Below are 7,068 nucleotides of genomic sequence, written 5' to 3' on the forward strand. Positions count from 1 at the left end.
TAAGTCTGTTGACATGCGAGTGAATACCATTAAGAAGAAGATACGATAGGCATTTTGAAATGACAAATATGACAAACCAAATTGGCGATAAGTATGACAAACCTGACGGAACCTTCGCGTATTACTGCTAAGCCAATATGACATGCCAACTTAATCCATTCACACAATACTTATACTACAAATGTAACATGTAGTATATTTACATATGTTAATACTTATGTTATAAAAAAGAAAGAGGAATATTAGTACCAGTTAAAACGACGTGTACAACTTATCTCTAATTGAGTGAGGACTAGAAAAGTTCACAGCATACTAGATAACTCCGACTTCTAGTTTGGATAATGCTCTCATAGAACAAATGGAAACAAGACAGAGTCTTGGAAGCTTAAGTACTCGAACTCTACTACCACATACACCGACTGCTCCACGCTGGCGCAGAGGGTTGGAAGTGGTGTATATTCGCAGGAACTTTCACCCAAATTATGCTTTCGATTGCCAAATCACTGTAGTGTATTTCAAGCTGAGGTTTTAGCTGTCTGGCAGCTACATGATTGGGGCAAGTCTAAACCTGCAAGAAGAAATCGTTTTCACGGACAGTCAAGCCGCTACTAAATCTTTAGTATACCACTCGACTTCTTCTAAAATAGCTACCAAATGACCTGGCATTTTTAAAATGGATATACCGCTTTAATTCTGCAATCTTTGGTTTACAACCTTTTTTGTCGAAATAGCAGACAGAATATAAAATGTGAATAGGTCCCGCGTCCTCATTCTGTGTCTGGAACGACCTAACTCAGGTTGGTTAGCCATTGTCTACTGGGAATACATGCAGGAAGGGTGGGCTCTCTATCAAACGACTTCTGTCGAAGCTGCCTAGCTAAACCTGTCCGGGATTGACGGCACTCAGCCAACCTTTTCCAAATGTATTTCCTTCCAGGAGCATGGCCGGTATCGAACCAAAGCGGCATCATAACGGGCCCTTCAGGATTTTAGTTATTTGGGATTACAATTTATTTCCCGAATTAATAAAGAAATTTGAGCAAATAAAAATTTACTAACAATGAGGAAGTAAAATGGGCTCTTTCTGCTTATTTGGAAGTTGTAGTTAACCATTTTGTTTTAGTAGTAAAAATTTATTTAATGAAGGGTCCGAGGAATGTAGGCGGGTTTAAATGGAATATGTACATTAGGGTGTATCACTCTCTATACAAAAAAAAAATCGGTACTGTTTTTTCATCAGAATTATAAAATCTATAATATTTTAAGATTTTCGCCAAAATATTTCGGAAAAACATTAATTTGAAAATACCTCAAAAAATATATATTTTTTTTCCATTGGTAAAATGTTCAAATATTTTTATGCAGTTATTTTAAGCCTAAAATGTGCTATTATCTGAGGTAATTTCCTGCGAAAAAAAAATTTTAGAAACTAAACTTATTTATAAAAACCTTGATTTTTGGAAGTCTTTTCAAATCGGGCGGGGTAATACACTTGAATTGATATGAAAAGTAATATATGTATGTATGTATGTGGGTATATGAATAACGACCGCTTAAAATCGATTTCAAAGTTCTACTTTCGCTGTAGAAATTTTAGGTCTACGTTATATAGTTTGACTATTGTCAATTAAATCGAATGATTTGTATTGCATGCGCTCCACGTTTTTCATTTTCAATTTCATAGATTGTTTATAATGACTTTTGCTAAAATTTCAAAATCAAAAGTTATCAAAACAAATTCTATGGGACTGAGAAGTATTATTTTCTACTTTTTAGTCCATTTATAAAAGCGTTGTATATTAAAAAGTTTTTTTATATTATTTATTTAATCGTTAATTTCATAAAATATGCGCAAGGTCAAGTGAACAGTTAGGCATCTTTAAGCCATTCTCAAAATACGTACATACATATTCATGACAATACGTAGAGGCCAAAATTGTTCGATAAAAATATATATATGTACATATATATGTATGTATTTACATAGATATTTTTTAGCTACTCTGCTTTGCTTTGCTTCAATTAACTTATTGTTGTAGGTACACATTCGCTCGTCAAAAATGCACAAAGAAGTGATGTTCATTAATGGAAAGGCAACAGGTTCATGGTGATTTTTGAAAATATTTATTTATTTTTTACACGTGCAAGTAATTTTTTATTATTTTTTTTTGTCAAAAACAGTGTTTCGCTGAGTCAATTAAATTCAACTATCAGAATTTTTCCTAAAAGCCGTTTAATTTTTAATTTAATCAATATCATCTTTGTTTTTCAATATTAAATTGTTTAAGCTACACTGCGGGACAATAAAAAGTGCACAAGAAGAGCGAATTGAATTAAAAAATGCATGCGCAAAAAAAAGTAATATTTGTTATTACAGCCCCAGGCCACCGAATTATCACCAATGCTAAAAGCTGAAAAACTTGAACTATAACTAAATAGTTAAAGTGTTTTATCACCCGGCGTGATAAGCAATTAGAAAACTTTAACCATTCTTAAAACTCGCACAAATCTACAGCTACTTTGCGGATTTAAATTCTTAAATATTCTGTCTTTGGCTCACGCTTGAAAGGACCGGGCACTCGAGGAAAAAGTTTTTTACTAGATCCTTTGAGCCAGCTTCCTTGCATATACGGCGGAACCTACAGAAGTAAAGACCGATCCTTTTATCCTTTTGGCACGCTCACCCGCTGGCCAGTGTCCTGTGTAAACACTCGCGAATTTTTAGGTATTATCATTCCCAACACAACCCTGGTTTTAAGTGGATCGTTATATTACAGATCAAAATAAACGATAAAATATAGCTTCACCTATGCTTAGCTTTCGTATATAAAATGAGAGACTTTGATTTAACTAAATACTCAACAATTTTTATGAGCTTGAGGCCGTTTTTAGTGAAAACTTATTGTGGAAAAGCAACAATAATTTGAAAATATGATAGAAGTCACTCATCAGCCTTCTTTCAGTAGGATTCGAACCGACGATCACCACTGACTCAGCCAGTTGCCTACGCACTGTGCTAAGTTTTCCTTGTTAATTCTTGTTGGTTATTTCCACTATTTCACTTTGCTAAGCCAACTACAATCAAGCGCAGCTATTCCGCTGTAATTCACTTGATCATGTGGTTGTTGGTTTCACATGGCTATCACTTCTACCATTTTTTTACAACGCTTTTATCAACTTGCAATGTTGTGCGTCCAGAAACTTTCAATGTTGTGGATCCAGAAACTTTCAATGTTGTGTGTCCGACACCAAAGCAAAGCTTTGAAAAGTTCCTATAAAAAAGCATAGTGCATAGGGCGACATCTGTAGTGAATAGGGCGAGGTAGATGATATCTTGATGTCGCCCTATGTACTACGTTTGCTACAGCGGAAATAGACGACTCGCCATTTCTTTAAATAAAATTAATTGGTGCTCGTTTGTATGTACATACATATGTAAATGCATGTGTGTGCACCTTTCTATTAATATCGTTGAATTATTTTAATATATATTGCAAAATTTTATTCAGACAGGACTAAAAAGTAGAAAATAAATAATATAAAAAAAACTTTTTAATATACAACGCTTTTATAAATGGACTAAAAAGTAGAAAATAATATTTCTCAGTCCCATAGAATTTGTTTTGATAACTTTTGATTTTGAAATTTTAGCAAAAGTCATTATAAACAATCTATGAAATTGAAAATGAAAAGCGTGGGGCGCATGTAATACACTTGAATTGATATGAAAAGTAATATGTGTATGTATGTATGTGGGTATATGAATAACGACCGCTTAAAATCGATTTCTAAGTTCTACTTTCGCTGTAGAAATTTTAGGTCTACGTTATGTAGTTTGACTATTGTCAATTAAATCGAATGCTTTGTATTGCATGCGCTCCACGTTTTTCATTTTCAATTTCATAGATTGTTTATAATGACTTTTGCTAAAATTTCAAAATCAAAAGTTATCAAAACAAATTCTATGGGACTGAAAAATATTATTTTCTACTTTTTAGTCCATTTATAAAAGCGTTGTATGTATATTAAAAAGTTTTTTTTTATATTATTTATTTCAAATTATTGTTGCTTTTTCACAATAAGTTTTCACTAAAAACGGCCTCAAGCTCATAAAAATTGTTGAATATAATTGTTATAAAGCCATAAAAATAACAAAAATAAATTAACTAAATACTGTATACAAAAGGACTTACAGCTGTGGTGTAGTGGTAAGCAGTGCGCGCTTCCACTCCGCAACGCATGGGTTCAAACCCTGGTCAAAGCAACATCGCAAAAAATATAGAAAAAAGGTTTTTTCTTGACAGCGGTCGTCCCTCGGCAGGCAATGGCAAACCTCCGAGTGTATTTCTGCCATGAAAAACAGCTTCTCATAAAAATACAATCGCCGTTCGTAGTCGGCGTAAAACTGTAGGTCCCTCCGCTTTGTGTGACAACATCAAGGCGCACGCCACAAATCGGAGGAGAAGCTCGGCCAAACACTAACATATGTATAAGCGCCAATCTATTATTACACTATGCGACAATCAAAATCGGGATGGGATGAAACCAACGGGAAATATTATATCGGTCAAAAACAAGTTATACGTGGCCCGGCGTTTCGCTGGGTCACGTCTAGGAATCGAGATATATCGATTTGAAGTTAGTAACTATCATATAGGGGAAATTGTCATCTTTGGTGGTCTTTTTTTTGACATAACTCGAGAACCACTAGTCCGATTTTGCTCAAACAAAATTAAAAAAATTAAAAATTACAATAAAAGTAAATGTATGAAGAAAAAAAATAATTTTGCCTAAAATGTTAAAGTTTTTAATTTTTTAAATTCATAAAAAATCCAAAACGGAAAAAAGTGTCACGTAAATTCACATAACCTATGAACAAAATGAGACATACATCATGGATGTGAATAAAAGCGAAACGCGTCCATCGATTTTCATGATCTATGTCTCATTTTGCTTAAAGGTTATGTGACTTTGCGTGAAAGTAATACGACTTCCCTTTTTTTCTGTTTTGCATTTTTTATGAATTTAAAAAATATAAAAATTTAATATTTTAGGCAAAAAATATTTTTTTTCTTCATACATTTATTTTTACCGGCAAAACTGTTGATTATATAGAAAAACGTTATATGAACAAATTAAAGGAATTGTAATTTTTAATTTTTTTTAATTTGTTTGAGCAAAATCGGACTAGTGGTTCTCGAGTTATGTCAAAAAAAAAAAGACCACCAAATGTGACAATTTCCCCTATATCAGACATGGGCACTTTTTTGCCCGCGCAGTAGCGAAAGTGCGAGCGCGGGCTGGAGAAAGGGAAAAACAGTTTACGGGAGGAAGGGTAAGAAAAGTTGCGAAAAAATTATTTATATCCCACCGACATCATGTTCATCGCAGTACGGCTTAGGGATGGCAAAGTCGACTTCGACTTTCGACCAAAATCGACTTTTTACTCCTGAAAGTCGAATTTTAGTGATCGACTTTCAGTTTATGGAAGTCGACTGAAGTCGACTTTTCACTTTCGACTCTCGACTTTTTTTAATTTATTTGCTTATAAAAACTGATCTTCAAACTTTAATTTTAATGACAGTACAACAACATTGTCAAATCATTTAAGAGCAGCGCATAAAATTACTATACGAAAACAAATTCCTCAAATTTGTTAATCGTTTGTCTCCACAATCTTCAGCTAATAATGAGGTAAGATAAACATAGGTATTTATGTTAAAAATTTCATGCAAAAAGTTTTTCTGCATGAGTTGATGTAAGTTTCTACAGACAGTCTTTGGTTCGAATTTGACCAATCCGTAAGATACAACATTTTAAATACCGCTAAAAACGTTGCTGTGTTAATATGCGTCATTAGTCGTGTGGATAGTCCCTATCCACTAGCTGTCTGTGCTACTCCCATATTTATCTATGCTTATAAAGTGGCACTTATATTTCTACCAATACCCGCCAATTCTGCTCCATCGGAAAGGCCACATTTTTCAAAAAGCTGTCCGTAATTAACTAATATCGATTCAAATAATTCTTAGATTTTTTTTTGAAAAATTTAAAAATTTTTAAATTATTTTTTAAAAATATAGTTTTTAAACACCCTCTCAACCAACATTTTCATGCTGTATAACTGGAACAATTTTCAAAATTTTTAAAAATCCTTTAGTGTCTGTTTTTTTTACCTAGCATTGAATTTCACTAAATTACAGATTATTCTAAAGACCACTAGTAAATCATGATATTTTTGGCGTATTCTGACTCTTATATTTATAGCTAATATATGAGTTAAATGCAGAGTATACTTAATACACTTTCTTTTTATTCAAAAAGTCGAAAAAAGTCGACTTTTCTTCGTGGATCGGTCGACTTTTAAAGTCGACTGTACAGAGTCGATCGAAAAGTCGAAAGTCGACTTTCTAGTGAAGTCGAACAACCCTAGTACGGCTGCGGTAATACTGACTTTGCACGGTGGAGAGAATACAGAGGTGGCGCCGATGACGATACCGCTACTCGGCTCTCAGTGATTTTGACAGCATCAGCTGTTTTGGTGTCGTCATAGTAGAGAAGACAGCAGTAGTGATGTGCTCAGTAATACTTTCAAGTATTGATCGATATTCGGTAACTATTTAAAATGTATCCAATACTCTCGATACTCGGTACCAAAACATTTAGATTTCAAATAAAAGCGCACACAGGCCAAAGATATGGAAAAAAACGGCTCAGGGGAGACTCGCCAATAGAGCCAATAGAGCTTTTAATACTGATGCAAATGAAAGATGTATATATGTCGGTTCCAGGCCATAACGCAGAGAAACTCTCACTTGTTTAAAGCATTTTTGTTCCAGCTGAATCGGACGATATCATTTTTGGAGGCCTAGGGGCAGATTCTATAACCAGTTAGCGACAATTTTCGAATCGGTATCGGGTTTGTTGACCTATGATATGAAATATTGTTACACCAACAAGTACGATATCGATCCGAAACTTGTCGCTAACTGGTTAGATCTCCCCCCTGAAAGGCTTCTTCATCCGTCAAATCATTTTTCTTGAACCTTGGATCGACTAAGGTTAAAA

Source organism: Rhagoletis pomonella, unplaced genomic scaffold (assembly GCF_013731165.1).
Source record: "Rhagoletis pomonella isolate Grant_MI unplaced genomic scaffold, Rhpom_1.0 Rhpom_scaffold_00006, whole genome shotgun sequence".
Classification (NCBI taxonomy): domain Eukaryota; kingdom Metazoa; phylum Arthropoda; class Insecta; order Diptera; family Tephritidae; genus Rhagoletis; species Rhagoletis pomonella.